The following is a 21,403-nucleotide window of genomic DNA, read 5'->3' as shown; positions in this document are numbered from 1 at the left end:
TGCCTTATAAAGAAAGGTTCAGAAATAAAATAAGCCTGGTGTATTTATCAGAAAGGTTCTGATGTTTCTGGAGACAATACATTTAAATGTGTTAATTGGTGTTGGGGGTTGAATTGTTCCCTTTTCTTTCTGTGGAATTTCTCCCATTGTTATGCTAAGTAGTTGTGGCTACACCTTAGAAACTATAATGTTGTCTCGCAGGGGGTGGGTGGAGGGGGCGGGGAGAGACCGGAAAAGGAAAGGGGGAAGAGGGGTCTGGAGCGGGCTTGCTCGGGCTCTTGCTTGGCTCGTGGAGTGGGAGGACGCCCCGTGCTCCGAGCTAGTAGCTCCCCTGCCATCCCAGCGCTGAGATCCACGCTCCCTGCCGTTGGACATCGCTCTGCTGCTCTCCCACCTCACCCTACTACCTCCGGACACTCTGCCGAACACCACGACCGACACCGTGAGGGGGGGAGTCACTTCCCCATCCCTCTCACCCCTGGGCCGCTGCCGCCATCACCCAGCCTTCTTCAACTGCGCGGGACCTGCCCTGCCCACAGCACCGGTAACTGAGCGCAGGGAGACGGCCTGCGGCCAAAAGGGACTGGAGCGGAGCTAGACTGTTCTGTTCTGTTGTCAATTTTTATAGCTGTTGTTGTTTTCTGCCTTGTTAGATATCAGTAAAGAACTGTTATTCCTATCCCCATATCTCCTGCCTGACAGCCTCTGATTTGAAACTAAAATAAAAAAAAGGGAGGGGGTTGCACTCTGCATCTCAGGAAAGGGGTTCTCGCCTTTCCTTAGAAAATACCTGTCTTTCAAACCGAGACAATTGGACAAAGTGGGAATACAATATCATTTTAAGTTGAAAAAATCCTGCCAAGACAGAATCTTTCTTGACTTGGTATTTCAAGGGAGCAATACTTTTAACCAGATCACCTTAAGTTTATTCTGAGCAAGGGCAGGTTCAGTGTCTTGCCTCCTCAACTTGACTGGAACTTTTGGTGAAGCCAGTCTCCTCCCTCCCTGCTCAGGCTTCTTCAACAAACCCCTCAGTAATGAAACCTGAGTGAGGGCAGGAATGTCCACTCAGAACACTTAGTGTTACCTAGAAAGACTCAAAACTTAGTGACAATTTCATTTCAGATTCATCAGAGTAAGGGACTTGAGCCCCATGTATTCTCTCTTTTACCTAGGCAACTACCCAAGGCTGGAATTTTGAGCCTTGAAAGCCGACCAAAAAATACAGTCATGTCCCAGGCAGCTCTAGTATGTGTCTCCTACTATATGCTTAGTCTAGTGGTGTTATAAATGAGAGACAAAAGTCTCGATATTCAGCAAAATTTAGATTGCTTTATTTGATATAGAAAGAGCAAGCAGCGCGCTGGGGAATGTGAGGGGTCATCGCCCACTCCACGCTCCACCGAACCTTGGTTTGCAGCCTCTTCTTATACTGTGGTTTCTCGTTGTACACAAATTCACAAAGCCTTTGGGTGATAATTAGTCACAGATAGCCATCCAGTCCTTGTAGATGACCACCAGGGAAGTTCTGGAGGTCTGGTTTTTGGGATAGGCAGTATTGATCAGACAAAGGCAGGAAGGGCTTTTTGAGAAGTCAAATTTTGCAAGCTGGTAGCCAATACAACTTATTTGAAAAATATAACATAACATATTATAATGTAACATAATACAAGATAATATAACAAGGTGATTTTAAACAGAATTATTTAATCATATAATTTCCTTTATCTAGTGTCCATGCTTCACTTTAGAGCTTAGTATTCTGGTTTATACAAACCCTAATGCTTTTGTGATTAACACGAATCTTTTATCAATTGTCACAGTGGGTTTGATGGTAGAGTTTTGTTTTTTTTTAAGAATAAATGGTTTCTGATTCGACCTCCTGCAAGTAACCACTACCATCTATGCTACTTGTGTGAGCATTTCACTCCTGCTACACCAGTGTCAGACAGTTTCAAACCTATCATCACTTCATGCTTCTCATAGCTTTAAGTTGTTGACTTTCCTTTGATGGAACAGCTGCAAAATGCTGAAAGAGTTTAAATGCCCTGTCAAATTAGAGACTATGGTTCTTGGTTCCCTTTGCTTTTCTTCCCCTTTCCAGCACCAGAAGTTAGCTTAAACTCTGAGTCACTTCTGCCAATTTGTTTTACTAGAATGGAAATGGAATAAAATTCACACAGCAAGGAGTCTCACATAGGGGAGAACAAACAATAGTGCTCCCCCTCATACCATCATAAAGACCCAGCTTTTAAACTGTTTCCAGCACTTTTGGCCTGGCCTTACGTTTTGAGACCACAGAGGGTTTTTAGTTGTGGAGCCATAACCTGGGCATAGAACAGTGTTAACTGTATAAAAAGGTGCTATGTGTGTCTGAGCTCTGTTGCAAGCTCAGGGGTAATGCAGATATACCCTTCTGTTTTCCTGTTTGCTTTGTATAGATTCCCACAAACTCACCTTAAAATGATGAAATATTTTTATAAACCTCCATTGAGAGATGTAGGTTATAGGTGCTGCATGGTCTGTAAGGTACCAGTGTAAATCTGGGAAAATAATATAAATAATTAAAATTCTAAAAATCGATGCTTTTAAGTAACCTTCCATTGCCTTACAGGAATGAAGATCAGATGAAAGATTATTGGAAAATATCTAGCATTTCAGAGAAGTCTGAGAATGGAGGCAAGTTGAACTCTTTTGTTTTCTTGTACAGACAAATGATAACAGTAAAAAGGTAATCATTTTAGCCTCTATGTCTACATGCCTGTTTACACTTGCCATATCTTGTTTATCAGTTCACCTTTTCAATGAAATTCCTCCTGAGAGATTCCAGTGAGATGTAAAAATATTAACTAATTATAAAAAGCAAAATAGTGAAGCCCCTTGAAAGCAGCTAGTGCCACTAAAAGAGTTTAGACTGGGCAAGGAAATAATTACATCAGTGCTAGTTGGAAATGAGCAGTTATTGAAAAGGAAATGTTTAATATCTGTGTTCTGATTTTCCACGTTAACAATTGAGATAAAGTAGAAAGACGTAAGTGGAAGAACTGGAGAAAAGAAAAAAATCCAAAGTCCTGCACTGAGACTCAACTATAGACAATTCTTCACCAGCATTTTTGTTATTTTTTGTTTTGACCATGTACAACTCCAGAGTGGTAATTTATATAGCATTTTGTAATGTACCAACAGTTGTCCTCTGCCCAACTGCCTTTCCCTGAGGTCCAGTTGATGTCACAGTCCTTGCAGTCATTGCAGATGCAATGTTTGTTTGAAACACTTGAATATATGAGTTTCCATACTTACAGTGTGTCTTGCTTTGAAAGACAGGTATGGTCTAAGGAAAGGCAGGAGCCCCTTTTCTGCGATGCAGCGTGCAACTCCCCTCCCTTTTAATTATTTTAGGTCCAATTCAGACACCTTCAGGCAGGAGATATGGGGATGAGAATAACAGTTCTTTACTGGTATTTAACAAAGCAGAAAAAAAACAACAACAGCTATAAAAATTGGCAACAGAAACAGTCTAGCTGCGCTCCAGTCCCTTCTGGCCGCAGGCCGTCTCCCTGTGCTGTTACCGGTGCTGTGGGGGCAGGGCAGGTCCCGCGCAGTTGAAGAGGGCTGGGTGATGGCGGCCGCGGCCCAGGGGTGAGCGGGGATGGGGAAAGTTACTCCCCCCTCACGGTGTCGGTCGTGGTGCTCAGCAGAGTGTCCGGAGGTAGTAGGGTGAGCTGGGAGAGCAGCAGAGCGATGTCCAAAGGCAGGGAGCGTGGATCTCAGCGCTGGGATGGCAGGGGAAGATGCCAGAGCAGAGCCCAGGTTGTCTTCCCACTCCAGGAGCCAAGCGAGAGCGCGAGCCCAGCTCCAGACCCCCTATCCCACCTTTCCTTTTCCGGTTCCCCCCCCCTCCCCCTCCAGCCACCCCCCTACGAGAGAACATTATCTGTCGTTTTAAGGTGTAGCCACAATTACTTAGCATAACAATGGGAGAAATTCCACTGAAAGAAAAGCGAAGCATTCAACCCCCAACATTATCCACCCCTGAATTTCTCCCATACTAATATGCTATATCAAATTAAACTGTTACATTATATATACATACATGCAGTTAGAGACATAGGCACAGTACTATAGGTATTTCACCCTAAAACAAGGTCTCCTTGGGGTATGCATCTGGTCTCTCCATTCTTTTGCATCACCCACCAGGTGCAACCTGGTCCTTGAGCGAATACAACTCCATGGATGGGATTGTCTTTGCTGGAGGCAGGATTCACCCAAACATATTTTCCTAGCATACCTCTCATGTGTACCACTGGAACCTTATCTCCATTCGATATTCCCAAGGGCTCAGATTGGGCAGGGCCTGCTCGGTTAGTGGAACCTCGGGTGTTCACTAACCAGGTGGCCTTTGGTAGATTAATCTCCCAGTTCTTGAAAGTTCCCCCACCCAGTGCCTTCAAGGTGGTTTTAAGCAGGCCATTGCACCGTTCAACTTTCCCTGCAGCTGGTGCATGGTAGGGGATATGGTACACCCACTCAATGCCGTGTTCTCTAGCCCAGGTGTTTATAAGGCTGTTCTTGAAATGAGTCCCATTGTCTGACTCAATTCTCTCAGGGGTACCATGCCTCCAAATAACTTGTTTTTCCAGGCCCAGGATGGTGTTCCGAGCAGTGGCATGAGGCACAGGGTAGGTCTCCAACCATCCAGTGGTGGCTTCCACCATGGTCAGTACATAGTGCTTGCCCTGGCGGGTTTGAGGCAGTGTGATGTAGTCAATCTGCCAGGCCTCTCCATACTTATATTTGGACCATCGCCCCCCATACCAGAGGGGCTTCACCCGCTTGGCTTGCTTGATGGCAGCGCACGTCTCACAGTCATGGATAACTTGAGAAATACTGTCCATGGTTAGATCCACCCCTCGGTCTCGTGCCCACTTATATGTGGCATCTCTGCCGTGATGACCTGAGGCATCATGGGCCCATCGAGCCAGGAACAACTCTCCCTTGTGCTGCCAGTCTAAATCTATCTGCGACACCTCTATCTGTGCAGCCTGATCTACCTGCTCATTGTGTCGGTGTTCCTCATTAGCCCGACTCTTGGGGACATGGGCATCTACGTGACGGACTTTCACAGGCAACTTCTCTACCCGGGTGGCAATGTCTTTCCATTCATTGGCAGCCCAGATTGGTTTTCCCCTACGTTGCCAGTTAGCCTTTTTCCACCTTTCCAGCCATCCCCACAGAGCATTGGCTACCATCCATGAATCAGTGTAAAGGTAGAGTTTTGGCCACTTCTCTCTTTCAGCAATGTCCAGGGCCAGCTGAACAGCTTTGAGTTCAGCAAGTTGACTCGATCCACCTTCTCCTTCGGTAGCTTGTGCAACCTGTCGTGTGGGGCTCCATACGGCTGCTTTCCACTTCCGGTTCATCCCCACGATGCGGCAGGAACCATCAGTGAAAAGAGCATAGCGTGTTTCATCTGCTGGCAGTTGGTTATATGGTGGGGCTTCTTCGGCCCGGGTCACCTGTTCCTGTTCCTCTTCGTCGGCAAGGCCAAAGTCTTCCCCTTCCGGCCAGTTGGTAATTATCTCCAAAATCCCAGGGCGATTCGGGTTTCCAATACGGGCACGTTGTGTGATGAGGGCAATCCATTTACTCCATGTGGCGTCAGTGGCATGGTGGGTTGAGGGAACCTTTCCTTTAAACATCCACCCCAGCACTGGCAGTCGGGGTGCCAGGAGGAGTTGTGTTTCTGTGCCAACCACCTCTGAGGCTGCTTGGACCCCTTCATAGGCGGCCAAGATCTCCCTCTCCGTCGGAGTGTAGTTGGCCTCGGACCCTCTGTAGCTTCGGCTCCAGAACCCCAGTGGTCGGCCTCGCGTCTCACCAGGCACCTTCTGCCAAAGGCTCCAGGACAGACCATGGTTCCCGGCTGCAGAGTAGAGCACGTTCTTCACATCTGGTCCCGTCCTGACTGGGCCAAGGGCTACTGCATGAGCGATCTCCTGCTTGATCTGGGCAAAGGCTTGCTGCTGCTCAGGGCCCCAGTGGAAATCGTTCTTCTTGCGGGTGACCAGGTAAAGAGGGCTCACAATCTGGCTGTACTCAGGAATGTGCATTCTCCAAAAGCCTATGGCACCTAGGAAGGCTTGTGTTTCCTTCTTGCTGGTTGGTGGAGACATTGCAGTGATCTTATTGATGACCTCACTGGGGATCTGGCGCCGTCCATCTTGCCACTTTACTCCCAGGAACTGGATCTCTTGGGCAGGCCCTTTGACTTTGCTCTTTTTAATGGCGAAGCCGGCTCCCAGCAGAATCTCAATGATCTTTTCTCCTTTCTGAAATACTTCCATTGCCGTATCCCCCCACACAATGATGTCATCAATGTACTGCAGATGTTCTGGAGCTCCACCCTTCTCCAGTGTAGCCTGGATCAGCCCATGACAGATGGTGGGGCTGTGTTTCCACCCCTGGGGCAGTCGGTTCCACATGTATTGCACACCCCTCCAGGTGAAAGCGAACTGAGGCCTGCACTCTGCTGCCAGAGGAATGGAGAAGAATGCATTGGCGATGTCAATGGTGGCGTACCACTTTGCTGCCTTGGACTCCAGCTCGTACTGCAGTTCCAGCATGTCCGGCACGGCAGCGCTCAGTGGTGGAGTCACCTCATTCAATGCACGATAGTCCACTGTCAATCTCCATTCTCCTTCCGATTTACGCACAGGCCAGATGGGGCTGTTGAAGGGTGAGTGGGTTTTGCTGACCACCCCTTGGCTCTCCAGCTCACGGATCATCTTGTGGATGGGGATCACGGCATCTCGATTCGTCCGGTACTGCCGGCGGTGCACTGTTGAGGTAGCAATTGGCACCTGTTGCTCTTTCACCCTGAGGAGTCCCACTGCAAATGGGTTTTCTGATAGCCCAGGCAGGGTGTTCAACTGCTTAATGCCCTCTGCTGCCACAGCAGCTATTCCAAAAGCCCACCTGAGTCCCTTTGGGTCTTTGTAATAGCCATTCCTGAGGAAGTCTATGCCTAGGATACATGGTGCCTCTGGGCCAGTCACAATTGGATGTTTCTGCCACTCTTTCCCAGTCAGGCTCACCTCAGCCTCCAGCAGAGTCAATTCCTGAGATCCCCCTGTAACCCCAGCAATTGAAACAGGTTCCTTTCCGACATGTCCTGATGGTATTAATGTACATTGTGAACCAGTGTCAACCAATGCTCTGTGTTCCTGTGGCTCTGATGTGCCAGGCCATCGGATCCACACCGTCCAAAAGATCCGGTTTTCCCGTGCCTCTCCCTGGCTAGAGGCAGGGCCCCTCTAGCCCTGGTTATTATTTCTCTCCTGGGCATACATACTGGAGGTTCCTTCAAGGGGATCTGACAGATCATCCTCCCTTCTGTAATACCCTGCACCTCCATGGGAGGCTGAGGCTACCCTCACTTTAGTGGAGTTCCCTCTGTTGGTGTTCCCCTCCCTGATTTGGCGCACCCGTGCTGCCAGGACAGAAGTGGGTTTCCCATCCCACCTTCTCATGTCTTCCCCGTGGTCACGTAGGAAAAACCACAGGTCAGCACGTGGGGTGTACCCTCTCTCCCTAGCTGGGGGGCGTTGGGCTCTACTTTTGGGGTCCATGACTCTCACTGGTGCTGCACTGATCTTCCTCACCTCTTCCCTTTTCTCCTTCATCTCCTCCTTAAACTCCTCTCTGAGGTCCTTAGCCACAGCAGAGACATGAGCCTGCACTGGGCCAGCCATCATACTCTGATAATTCCTGAGCCTGTTGGCAACAGAACCCACTGTCACTTGGTTGGTATCAGCATCAATCATTGCAATAAAGGGGGTATATTGAGATGGGCCCAGGTTTGCCAGATTCCACAACATCTGCCCTGTGCACCTGACCTTGTCAGGGTCATTGTCATGCTGTCCATCCCTCCCAAAGAGCACCTCCAGTACTGCCACTTCTCTCAGCTTTTGGATCCCTTCCTCAAGGGTATTCCAACGTGTTCTCTGGTGGTACTCCTGCATTCTTTCCCTGTGGACAAATCTCTCTCTCACACTCATTAAAAGTCGCTCCCAGAGGGAAAGGAGACCTGTCTCCCTTACAAATACCTGGTCCACACCTGAGTCCTGGGTCAAGGCTCCCAAATTCCTTGCCTCAGTACCATCCAGTTGCACACCTGTACCCATAAGGTCCCAGACCCGCAGTAACCAGGTTGTAAAAGCCTCACGGCCCCGTCGTACAATGTCTTTTCGCAGGTTACGGAGACTCTCGTATGACAGGGACTCGGTGATGATCTCAACTTCTGGCTCCCCTGCTGGTTGTGAGGGGCCCCCTTCCTGACCCTTATTATCTAGGTGCCTTGTTTTCATCTTAGACTTCCTAGTTTCCACAGGGGCAACTGCTGCTGGCTGTGAGTGCCCTTGCAGTTCAGCTGGAACCTGGACAGATGTAACATCTGTGGGTCCCACTGCTGCACCACCAGAGTCTCCCTCTTTAAGGCAGGGGGAGGGTTTCTCACCAGCTGGGGAGAGGTACTCCTTCAGCATCTGGCCCATCTCACGTATCTCCTTTGCTAGCACCCCCACCCATTCTGGGTGGTTCCTTTCCGAGGTGGGCTGTGGAGCAGGGTCAAACTCTGGGGTAATATCCCTAGTCTCTGGGACAGGATCAGGCTCTGGGGTAACCTCCCTAGTCTCTGGGACAAGATCAGGCTCTGGGGTAACCTCCCTAGTCTCTGGGACAGGATCAGGCTCTGGGGTAACATCACTAATCCCTGGGGTAGGTATCAGGGTTGTTATCCAAGTCAATCTCCCCTTATCTCTGAATGTTAGATAGAACAGGTTTAACAGGGATATAAGCAACACTAGCCACAATATAATGTCATTAGCATTTAAAGTGGATTGGAACCCCTTGAAGACTGGTGGGGTGAACTTCAAAAACCCTGTGATGGGTTGAGAAAAAATTTCACCTGCTGCCACTTCCTCACAGTAAGTACCATTATTGAAGTAGCCCCAGAAACACACACTTAGAGTGTGATAGCTCTGAATCCATGTGGCCATCTTCCAGAGAAAATTAAAAATCCATGAATTCCTCAACTGATCAACCCACATAATAAACTGGATAATAGCCACAGTAACCTTGGTTATGAAACTCATGTTTAAAAAAGGGCTTGCAAATGGGAGAGATATAGCAGTGACCACATGGAGGCCAATCCAGGGTAAGCTGGACAGCATGGTGTCACCTACCACAAGCTTGGGTAATTTAAGAACTGTTATCCCCTTTTCTACCCCTCTCTCAATGCCCTCAGGCAATGCCCCACGTTGGGCGCCAAAATCTGTCTTGGTTTGAAAGACAGGTATGGTCTAAGGAAAGGCAGGAGCCCCTTTTCTGCGATGCAGCGTGCAACTCCCCTCCCTTTTAATTATTTTAGGTCCAATTCAGACACCTTCAGGCAGGAGATATGGGGATGAGAATAACAGTTCTTTACTGGTATTTAACAAAGCAGAAAAAAAACAACAACAGCTATAAAAATTGGCAACAGAAACAGTCTAGCTGCGCTCCAGTCCCTTCTGGCCGCAGGCCGTCTCCCTGTGCTGTTACCGGTGCTGTGGGGGCAGGGCAGGTCCCGCGCAGTTGAAGAGGGCTGGGTGATGGCGGCCGCGGCCCAGGGGTGAGCGGGGATGGGGAAAGTTACTCCCCCCTCACGGTGTCGGTCGTGGTGCTCAGCGGAGTGTCCGGAGGTAGTAGGGTGAGCTGGGAGAGCAGCAGAGCGATGTCCAAAGGCAGGGAGCGTGGATCTCAGCGCTGGGATGGCAGGGGAAGATGCCAGAGCAGAGCCCAGGTTGTCTTCCCACTCCAGGAGCCAAGCGAGAGCGCGAGCCCAGCTCCAGACCCCCTATCCCACCTTTCCTTTTCCGGTTCCCCCCCCCTCCCCCTCCAGCCACCCCCCTACGAGAGAACATTATCTGTCGTTTTAAGGTGTAGCCACAATTACTTAGCATAACAATGGGAGAAATTCCACAGAAAGAAAAGCGAAGCATTCAACCCCCAACACAGTGGAAAGAAGTTCCAATTTATCCAAGTTGTGACAGACCTATTGAGGAAATGGACTTTAAGCCAAGAACAAACCATTGCATAAAACAATTTCATTCATCAATTCCTGCTTTTACCCTAGTAACATTTCAGTTACTAGCTCTCCTCCTCACTTAGCAGTTCCTACTGACTGTTTTAAATAAATAAAAATACTTGACTTGCACTATTCCATTAATTCATTGTTTAAATCTTTTTTCCCAGCATATTTTGCAAGAACAAGTCTTGTTTAAGAACTAGAAAATGAGACCAACATTAATGTTGGGGGGTTTTATGTCTTACATTGACTTCAAAGGTATACTTAAAGCAATTTTGAACTATTACTACTTTATAATGGCACTGAAGTGAATTTTGCCATTGTCTATGAAAAAGCAACTGGTTTTTGGGAAATGTATTTAATCAAACCTTGCATTTATTATAAGAATGATAATTACTTTCCTCTTGCCAAATTACTGTTCAGCTGCATTTCTTCCAATGGTTTTGTTCATGTGCATTCATCCAGGCAAATCATGACAGCATTTAAATATTCTAATGTACTTGAAAATCTGCTAAAGAAAAGTACTACATACAAGATAAACCAGGAAGCATAAATGGTTAGTATAGGGAACAATCAGGTATTTAATGTAGTAGGAGACTACCAGGCTGTCTGATATACACATTCTTCTATGAGTATAATCTTGTAGAAATGTGTATTGCTTTCCTCTAAATCATTCACTAGTCACTGTCTTAAACAGAGTATTGGAAAAAAAGAGTTGTACTCTCATCTCTTCTGAAAATCTATGTAGGACTGCCACTAGGAATAGCTCTTAAAGATCACTATGTTAGTTCTGCTCCTTACTACTAAAAATTCTGGGACATCACCTCGGTCTTGAAAAGCAACCAGCCTTTCAGTTTTGTTATTTTTATAGGTTCTGGATCCCTCAGAGCAAAATTTGAACTTTCAGAAGGACCTAGTAAACCAGCAACACTTGCAGTGCAATTGGTTAGTGAAGGAAACACCCTTTCAGGAATAGATGTAGAGCTAGTAGGCACTGGCTATCGACTTTCTCTCCTTAAGAAGAGATTTGCCTCTGGTAAGACACCAATGTGTTTACATATTCAAATTAATATGATATATAGTGCTAAATTATACATTATGGAACTGTTTAATAAGTGATGCATAAATAATTAATTTTCCTCAAAAATATGGCTGAAAAGTGTTTTTTTGTTTTCCATAGTTAGTCAAATTGCTTGCATAAAACTACTGAAAATATCTGTTTTATCTATTGAAAAATCCTACCTTTATTTTTCAGGACGATATATGGCAGACTGCTGATTAAAATGTGGAAGTCATTGCATCAGAAGAGTACAAGAAGCTTGCTCTGCCCTCTCTACTTTTCAAACACTATTTTAATATGCATTATTTTTTCTTAATGTTGATCTCCTCTGAGGTTTAATCATCAGAACAGAAAATGCACTTTTAAAAGTAATTTTGCAAACTTTTTATTACTTTATAATAGCACTGAAATTAACTTTAACATTGTCTGTAAATGATAATGAATAAATTTATAGTTGAAGTCAAAATAATCAGTAGTAATGAAAGTATGAAATTGTATGTTATACTATAAGCATTTAACCTAAGAATATGGGAAAGCAAGTAAAAAATATTTCAGTTTTCCATAAGCAATATTAATTTTTCAGATTCTTCACTTCCAGTTTGAAAAGAAAGCAGAGGCAGTCTCACATAGTTCTTCTATCCACTCGGGCCATAAAACCAGCTGAGTTAGAGAAGTATAATAAAAAAATGTAGCTTACTGCCTTTGTATCATATATTATTATATAGTTGTTTTTTTTTTCTGAAGTGCAATGTGTTACAAAATTGCAAAAGACAGAAGAGGTTTACTTGTGTAGTTAGGAAATTTTATGGGTGTTGTGACTGTTTGAATCAATGCTGTAGATTTAATTTATTTTTATGTGAATTGCATAACATTTGTGCCTTTAAAAAAACAACTGTGCCTACCCACTTTGTTTTTCATGTGACTCAATTCCTTTTTCAAATTTTGGCTCTTCAGCCAGAAAGCAAAGTGTTTGTATAATAGATACAACTTTATAAAAATTCCTTTGACTGGGATTTAGAAAGCAGATTTGCAAAACTGGAGATTATTTAAAAAGAGGTTTAAAATACTGATTTACTTCCTCATGGAGTAGTTGCAATAAGTGCAGGTGTAGTAAAGGGAGATGCATCATACAGGACTTTGAAACTTTGAGATAGTAACTTTAATGTCACCAAAGATGAAAATCCTGACAAATCACAGAAGATGGTAAAAGCAAAGAGTATTTCCTTTTACTTGGACTGCAAGCCTTTGGCATTTAAATGCTTTGAGGGTTCTGTGATGTGAATGTAAACATAGTACTTTGGAAGAAATAGCATTTTAGAAGGCTATTTTATAGCAGCAGGGTGACAAGTACTGCCATTTCTATTAGTTTAATTTTTTATCTAAATCCATGATCTTTAGTATTTGTATTGGCATCTAATCTGCTTGCCACAGCCTTAGCACAGGGAAGTGAGACATAAGCAATGTGTTTCAAAGAAAGTCACTAATTTAGAAAATCTTTAATGCATGTTTATTATCAAGTGGGGTTTTTTAATGATGAAATCAAAAGTATTGGGGCAAATAATTCAATAAGCTACAAGTGGGAATTTTATATGACCATTTTGAATACCAGTATATTTCAATTTTTCTATTAAAACAATAAAACTTGCTTTAACTAATTCATGCAAAACCAATAATGAATTGGACTGCTGAAACTTTACAATAAATTAAGCTACATAAATTCTAATATATACTACACACTTTTGCAGATAAGAGTTCCATTATTAGCATTAAGCATGTACTGTACTGTTGCTGTAAGGCTAGGGAGTGGCGAAAAAATACAGTAACACGGGCTTCATCCAGAAAGCAGAAGTGATTTATTGTAGGAGTAGGCATATTTTTATAGACTGGTTTGCTGAACCAAGGATAGAATAAGCTCATTGGTTTAAGGAAGGTAACACCTTTTCTAAACATGCTTTTACTAAAACATCAAGTTTTTCACGCATCTTTCTTGTCTACAACACCAGGTGCTAAACTTTGTTATTAATTTTTTCTCTTCTGTTTTCCTTTGAGTAGCTTGGGAAAACTCAAACTGCTGTTTTCCCTGTCTCTCACCAGCATTCACACTGTACTGTAGATTTGATTGGAAGAGTATATTTGGCTCTTAACTTGCTAATCTTATTGAATGGTAAATTTCTAACTCATATAAAAAATGGTACAGCCGTTTTACTGAAATCTTAACTGTAATCTGCTTTGCAATCAAACCATGTTTAACATGACAATATTTTATTAATGAAACCTCAAAACTGTATTGCTGGTTTTAGCTAAGTATTATTTTAATTTCTTAGTTAAATAAAGCAGTTCTGTTTCATCCCTTTTCAACTAGGTGATTATACATATATTTGCATTGGGTACAAGTTACAATTTGGAAGCTATACAAGTTTATATAGACTTTTTGTAAAGAAATTTAAAAAACATGTAGAAAGTATGTGTGTCTGATGCGAAAACCATATGTAGCAAGTTGGTTCTTGCTTCTGTATACAGCACTATCCTTTTTAGCTGACTCCTAAGAAAATTAGTTTGTAAACGAAGCTTTAAAACATCTGAATTTTTATGGATTCTTAGTACATTTGACTGTAAATTACAGCACACAAGTTTATCTTACAAAAATTGTAAATATTTTGGATTTTTCATAAAACGAATTTTGAAACAAATTGCACCATAAAAAATATATAATATATAATTTAAATACCATTTTATATTGCTTATACTTTCACTTAGTCCCAAAAAGCTTTATGCAATAATAGAACAAAACTATGCCTGTATTGAACATTTTTAAGGTGTTAATTGATTTGCAAGTGATAAGTAGTAGAGCTAATCAGAACAGGAAAGACACAGACCTGTTGGCACAGGTCCAGAGAAGGGCCACAGAAATAATCAGAGGGCTGGAGCCCCTCTGCTATGAAGACAGGCTGAGAGACTTGTGATTATTCAACCTGGAGAAGAGAAGGCTGTGGGGAGACCTTATTGGGGCCTTTGAGTGTTTCAAAGGGGCTTATAAGAAAGATGGGGACAAACCTTTTAGTTGGGCCTGTAGCAACAGGACAAGAGGTAATGTTTCTAAATTAAAGCAGGCTAGATTCAGACTAGATAGAAGGAAAAAAGTTTTGACAATGAGGATGGTAGACATTCAAGGCTGGGTTGGATGGGGCTCACTAGACCGGGTTGCTCAAAGTCTGGCCTTGTAAACTTTCAGGAATGGGGCATCCACAACTTCTCTGAGCAACCTGTTTGAGTGTCTCACCATGCTCAGAGTAAAGAATTTCTTCCTAATATCTAATCTAAACCTGTCCTCTGGCAGTTTAAAGCCATTTCCCCCTTGTCCTATCACTCCATGCCCTTGTCCAAAGTTCTTCTCTATCCCTCTTGTAGCCGCTTTAGGTACTGAAGGTGTTATAAGATCTTCCCAAAGCCTTCTATTCTCCAGACTGAACAGTCCCAGCTGTCTCAACCTGTCTCCATAGCAGAGGTGCTCCAGCCCTCTGAACATCTTCCTGGCCCTTCTCTGGACTCTGACCAGCAGATCCACGTCCTTATGTTGGGGACCCCAGAGCTGGATGCTCTACTCCAGGTGGGGGTCTCAAGAGGGCAGAGTAGAGGGGGGAAATCACCTCACTCAACCTGCTGGCCACTATGCTTTTGATGTAGCCCAGAATGTGGTTGGCTTTCTCTACTCCAAATGCACATTGCCAAGTCACGTTGTTATGGATAGAGTGGGAGCTTCAGACAAGCCCTGTCTTAGGATCAGATTTTTGGCAGTATCTTAAATTTAGGTGGCCTGCACCTAAACCACTCCAACTTGCAAGTTCTAAGAATGGCCAATTTGGTCTGTTACAAAATGAGTTATTTATTGAATAGACAGGAGATAACAGACAAGAGGCCTTAAACAGTTACTGCACAGTATAAAACCAAGAAGAACTACTAGTATATTACATAAAACAGTGCATGACATTGAGGTACCTATATTAAAGCTAGCAAAGAAATAGTATAGATTAGGAGTCAATGTAATTTACCACTGAAATGACAACAGTGTACACAAAGTCCTTTCACTCAACCTCCAGAAGAGTAACTGCAAGGCTGGAGTCCCAAACCTTGGGGAAAAGGCCCTACACATTTCCAGGCAATGTGCAGAAGACTTCTTCTTTGTGAAAGTTTGGTGTTGCTTTTACAGTCTGCAAAATGGAATGTCAGTCAGAAATTCCATTTGATCTTTCCACATCTAGCTTCCACAGCAAGATGTTTACTGTGAGCTGAAAGCATCCATTCCATGGCACCAAAATAACTCACTTCAAGGTAAACTTGAGTGAATTATTTCAACAAGTCTCATGTGAGGCTCATGTGAGAGCGAGATGCCCTGAGTTATTGCACCAGCTAAAAATCAACAGATAAACTCTTGTGGTGAGGGCCAATGCCCTGCTACACACATTGAGCTTGTTATCAATCAAACCCCCCCAAGCCCTTCTCCTCAGGGCTGCTCTCTATCCATTCTCCACCCAGTCTGTACTTGTGCTTGGGATTGTCCCGACTCAGGTTCAGGACCTTGCACTTCCCCTTGTTGAACTTCCTGAGGTTGACACAGACCCAGATCTCAGTCCAGTCCAGGTTCCTCTGAATAGTGTCCCTTCCTTCCAGCATGTCAACCTCACCACACAGCTCGGTGTCATTGGCAAACTTGCTGAGGGTGCTCTCAATCCCACTGTCCATGTCCATATTGCTCCATGGGGGTGGACAACACTAAATGCATATTTAGCGTCAGTCCATATATTTACCTTCTTTTCTTTGCTCAGGTCTAGTGCTCTCATCAGTGCAATCAGTTCAGCTTTCTGCAATGACACATCTGCTGCCAGGGCCTTTGCCTCAATCACCTTGTCTTGTGTGGTTACTGCATAACCTGCCATCCTTGTGCCATTTTTCATGGAGCTGGTCCCATCTGTAAAAAGCTCCCAATCTGGATTTTCCAGGGGCACGTCTTTCAGGTCTGGGCAGCTGGAATAGACTTCTTCAATTGTCTGTAGACAGTCATGCTTAGGCATACTGTCAATTAAGGTGAATGACAGAAACATGGCAGGGGTAACAACAGAAGTTGTTTTCTAGGTAACATCATCCTGCTCTAATAACAGTGCTTGATATTTAAGCATCTGGTTACCAGACAACCAATATCTCTCCTTTTATTCAAGTACAGCTGTTACTGCATGGAGTATATAGGCTATAATGTGTTGCCCAAGGGTGAGTTTTTTGGCTTCCTGGATCAAGTGGCTGACATGGCCTTTAGGCACCCTGGCCAGCCTTGGGCAACATTGTCTAGCTGTTTAGAAAAGTAGGCCACAGCCCTCAGTGGGTTGTCAGGGTGCTGTGCTAGTACCCCCAAAGCCACGTTCAGTCACTCATATGTAAAAAGTTCAAAAGGCTTAGCAAGTCTGGCAGTCCCAGTGCTGGAGCTGACATCAGTGAGTGTTTCAGCGGTTTAAAAGCTGCTCTAGTGTTTTCAGTCCATGTTTTACCTGCAGTCCATAATTTGCTATCCACAAACGGCACCAACCCACCATTCCCAGGAAGACTTTCATCTCTCTCACTCTATGGGGCTCTGGGAGTCCACAGATGTCTTCTTTCTATTCCTTGCTGAGCTGTCGATGTCCACAGAAGATCTCAAGCCCCAAGTAAACTACTGCTTCTATAGCAATCTCTGCTTTGTCTTTAGAAACTGTGTACCCACTCAGTCCCAAGAAGTTTAATAAACTTACAGTAAATCATATGCAGTCATCTCTGCTTCTGGCTGCAATCAGGATGTCATCCACATATTGAAGAATAACTCCTTCTGGATCCTGTCTTTTCCAGTCCTCCAACTCCTTTGCTAGCTGATTTCCCAATATTGTTTGGCTATTCTTGAAACCTTGGGGTAGAACTGTCCAGGTAAGTTGACTTTTCCTCCTTGTCTCGGGATTTTCCCACTCAAAAGCAAAATCTCTTGGATGTTTTTGTGTACAGGAATGCAGAAAAAGGCATTCTTCAGGTCTACAACAGTAAACCACCCTAATTCGTCTGGTAGTGTGGTCAAAAGGGTGTAGGGATTGGCTACTACTGGATGTATGACCTCTGTAATTTTGTTAATTGCTCTTATATTCTGTACTAATTGGTAACTCTTACCATCTGCTTTCTTAACAGATAAAATGGGGGGGTTGAATTTTGATTCACATTGCGCTAATAAACCATGTTGCAGGAATTTTTCAATTATAGATGCCAATCTCTTATGGTTCTCTAATTTCAAAGGGTATTGATTTTGCCTTACCGGTGTGGCTCCTGGTATGAGGGCAATACTCACTGCTTCTGCTCATTTGGATCTTCCTGGGATATCACTGGCCCACACTACAGGATTTACCACATTTTCAACTTCAATGGGAATTTCACCACTTTTTTCTTGTATAAAAAGTGCAGCAACTTCGACAAATTTAGATTCAGGAATTATCACTCTTACACCCTCTCCCTTTTTAAATTTAATTTTTGCTTCTAGTTTTTCTAGCAAATCCCTCCCCAGCAATGGTTTAGGGGAGTTCGGCATATAGAGGAATTGATGGGTTAGCCAGTCCTTCTCCAGTTTGAATTTTAAAGGTTGGGAGAAAGGTCATGTTTTGCTTACCCTGGTCATCCCAACAACATGTACAATATCTTGACTCAGTTTCCCTTCTAAGGTATTTAACACAGAATATGCCACTCCATTATCTACTAAAAAGTCGATGCCATCTTTCCCCAGCTTAGCTATAACCGAAGGCTCCACTGGGGGGAGTAGCCTTTGGTCCCTAACACTCGGAACTTGAACCACTTGAGGTTTATAATACTGTAAGTTGGGGGACTGAAGATTTTTCTTTCAGTGCTGGACAGTCCTTCCAATGTCTCCACTTCTTATAGTAAGCACATTGATCCTTCTCCATAGGGGAAGTTTTCTTGGATGACTTTTCCTGAGTTGCCTTCTTACTAGATTGGGATTTAACTTTTTCAGTTGGGCCCCGTCTCGAAACACCCTCCATGTTACTTCTAGCAATTTATCTATGTCTCAAACTCCGTCTATCTTTTGCAACTTTCTTCTTATATCACCTGAAGCCTGACCCATAAACAACAGAACTAGATGGGTTTTACTATCATTTGACTCGGGATCTAGATCTGTATATTGAATTGCAGCTTCTCTTAATCTGTTAAAAAAATCTGTGCCCGATTCATTATAATTTTGCTTTATTGTGTAAATCTTTGACCAATTTATAGCTTTAGGGACACCATGTTTTAACCCATACACCACAAGGCTTTGATATAATTTTAACCTCGCCATATGTTCTAGCATATTTGGATCCCACCCTGGGTTTTCAAGGGGAAATATCTGTGTGACAGTGCCTTGAAGCAGCCCATTAGCTATGCTGGCCTCCACTGATGTTGTGATGGCTTTATTGACCATTTGTCTCTCAGTGGGATCAAGTAATGTGTCTAACATAGAGTTCAAATCAGCCCAATCAGGGTTTTGTTAGTTGATTGCTCTTTCTACTAATGTGACCATCTTATCTGGGTTCTCTTGATATTTCCCCATAGTAGTTTTCCACTGCTCTAAATCAATAAGGGAGTATGGAATCTTTACATATATTGGCCCCTGGTTGCCAAGTGCTTGTCACAATGGGGCTTGTAAAACTTGTTCTTTTTCCTTTTTTGATCTAGTACGTTTCGCTATTGGGCTCCATTCATTGACGGTCTTTTTATCTATCTTTCCCCTCCTTCTCTTGCTCAGAGCTACAATTATCACATCAATTTCATCTTCCTCCTAGGATCACCCAAGCAAGAGCTGTCCAACTCTGCAGATTCTGCTGCAGTATTAGATCTGTTTCCACTAATCCTAATTATAGAAAGCGCCAAGCAAGATTTACACCGTATTGGAAGCTGGTCTGTGTCCCTGCTAGCTTTAATGACATCATCTCCTGAGGCAGCTCCCTGGCGTTCAGGGTTGCTATGGAGGCTCACGGGCCTTTGAGCGGAAGAATCACCACTCCCCCTGTGGGAGATTCCCTCTACGCCCTCTCGGCAGAAGTCCCCTTCCCCCGGCTCCTCCTCTCGGGGTGCCGCACACTCCAGCTGTCCCCTTCCCCCACCTCCGCCGCTTTCCCTGATGACAATGAAGAAAAAAAGAAACAGTGACACTAAATAATTCTGTTATTTTATTGCTGTGGGACAGGATCCTGCAAATTCTGAAAGATAACAAGCAACTTAGCAGTTAGAATGTAAATGAAATAAAGAAGACAATTATCTACCGTCCTCCTGGTAGATGGTGTCTGGGAGCAGAATAGCCCCCACATAACCTCGGAGGAAGCAGTTAGAGACCTGCTGAGCCACTTAGACACTCTCAAGTCTATGGGACCAGATGGCATCCATCCTAGAGTGATGAGGGAGCTGGCAGATGAGCTCACAAAGCCACTCTCCATCATTTATCATCAGTCCTGGCTCACAGGGGAGGTCCTGGATGACTGGAAGCTGGCCAATGTGATGCCCATCCATAAGAAGGGCTGGAAGGAGGATCCAGGAAATGACAGACCTGTCAGCCTGACCTCAGTGTCCAGCAAGATTATGGAACAGATAATCTTGAGTGAGATCACATGACACCTACAGGCCATCCAAGAGATCAGACCCAGCCAGCATGGATTTAGGAGGGGCAGGTCGTGCCTGACTAACCTGATCTCCTTTTATGACCAGGTGACCTGCCTGGTGGATGCAGAAAAGGCTGTGGATGTTGTCTATCGGGACTTCAGCAAAGCCTTTGACACTGTCTCCCACACCATACTCCTAGAAAAGCTGGTAGCCCACAGCTTGAACAGGTGCACTCTTCAGTGGGTTAAGAACTGGCTGCACGGCCGGGCCCAGAGAGTGGTGGTGAATGGTGTATCCAGTTGGCAGCCAGTCACTAGTGGTGTCTCCCAGGGATCAGTGCTGGGGTCAGTCCTGTTTAATACCTTCATTGATGATCTGGATGAGGGGATTGAGTCCACCATCAGTAAATCTGTAGATGACTCCAAGCTGGGTGCGAATATTGATCTGTTTGAGGGTAGGAGGGCTCTGCAGAGGGACCTGGACAGGCTGGATAGATGGGCCAAATTCAACAATATGAGGTTTGACAAGACTAAATGCTAGGTCTTGCACTTTGGTCACAACAATCCCATGCAGTGCAACAGGGTGGGGACAGAGTGGCTCCACAGCAGCCAGCTAGAAAGAGACCTGAGGGTACTGGTCAACAGCCGATTGAACATGAGCCAGCAGTGTGCCCAGGTGGCCAAAAAGGCAAATGGCATCCTGGCCGGTATCAGGAATAGTGTGGCTATCAGGACTAGGGAGGTTATTCTTCCACTTACTCAGCACTGGTTAGGCTGCACCTTGCGTACTGTGTCCAGACCTGGGCCTCTCAGTTTAGGAAGGACATTGAGATGCTTGAACGCATCCAGAGAAGGGCAACAAGGCTGGTGAAGGGCCTGGAACACAAGCCCTATGAGGAATGGCTGAGGGGGCTGGGGTTTTTTAGCCTGGAGAAAAGGAGGCTCAGGGGAGACTTTATGACTCTCTACAACTACCTGCAAGGAGGTTGTCACCAGGTGAGAGTCAATCTCTTCTCCCAGGCATCCAGTGACAGGACAAGAGGGGACAGTCTTAAGCTGCACCAGGGGAAGTTTAGGCTAGATATTAAGAAAAAATTCTTCATAGAAAGAGTGATTGGGCATTGGAATGGGCTGCCCGGAGAGGTGGTGGAGTCACTATCCCTGGAGGCGCTTTAAAAAGACTGGATGTGGCACTGAGTGCCATGGTTTAGTTGATAAGGTGGTGTTAGGTCACAGGTTGGACTTGATCTCAAAGGTCATTTCTAACCTAGTTAATTCTGTGATTCTGTGATCCCTGCATCAGAGGGAATAAAAATAAAGGAAACCATTCATCGGTGCAAAATTACCTGTGTGTAACTATGCAAATCAGGACTTGTGGCCCTAACCTTGCAGCCTGTTGCATGCAAACAGTTGCACAATTATTGGTTTCACTGGGGCTGTTTATAACTGCAATGACCCACTCATGTCACCCTCATGCTTGGCACAGCAAAAATAGGCAAGATATGCATTAAATGCTCATTTTTGGACAAATCACATCTTTCAACTGCAATTTTAGATATTTGACAAACA

General features: G+C 44.5%; 1 pseudogene; it reads left to right on the top strand.

Moving 5' to 3' along the window:
• Positions 1 to 11,401, top strand: part of LOC148220240 (F-BAR domain only protein 2-like) — a 69,266-nt pseudogene extending 57,865 nt beyond the window's left edge.
• Positions 11,402 to 21,403: the final 10,002 nt, after the last annotated feature.

Source organism: Sturnus vulgaris, chromosome W (assembly GCF_052056855.1).
Source record: "Sturnus vulgaris isolate bStuVul1 chromosome W, bStuVul1.hap1, whole genome shotgun sequence".
NCBI classification, from domain to species: Eukaryota; Metazoa; Chordata; class Aves; order Passeriformes; family Sturnidae; genus Sturnus; species Sturnus vulgaris.
This window is presented reverse-complemented; position numbering and strand designations above follow the sequence as displayed.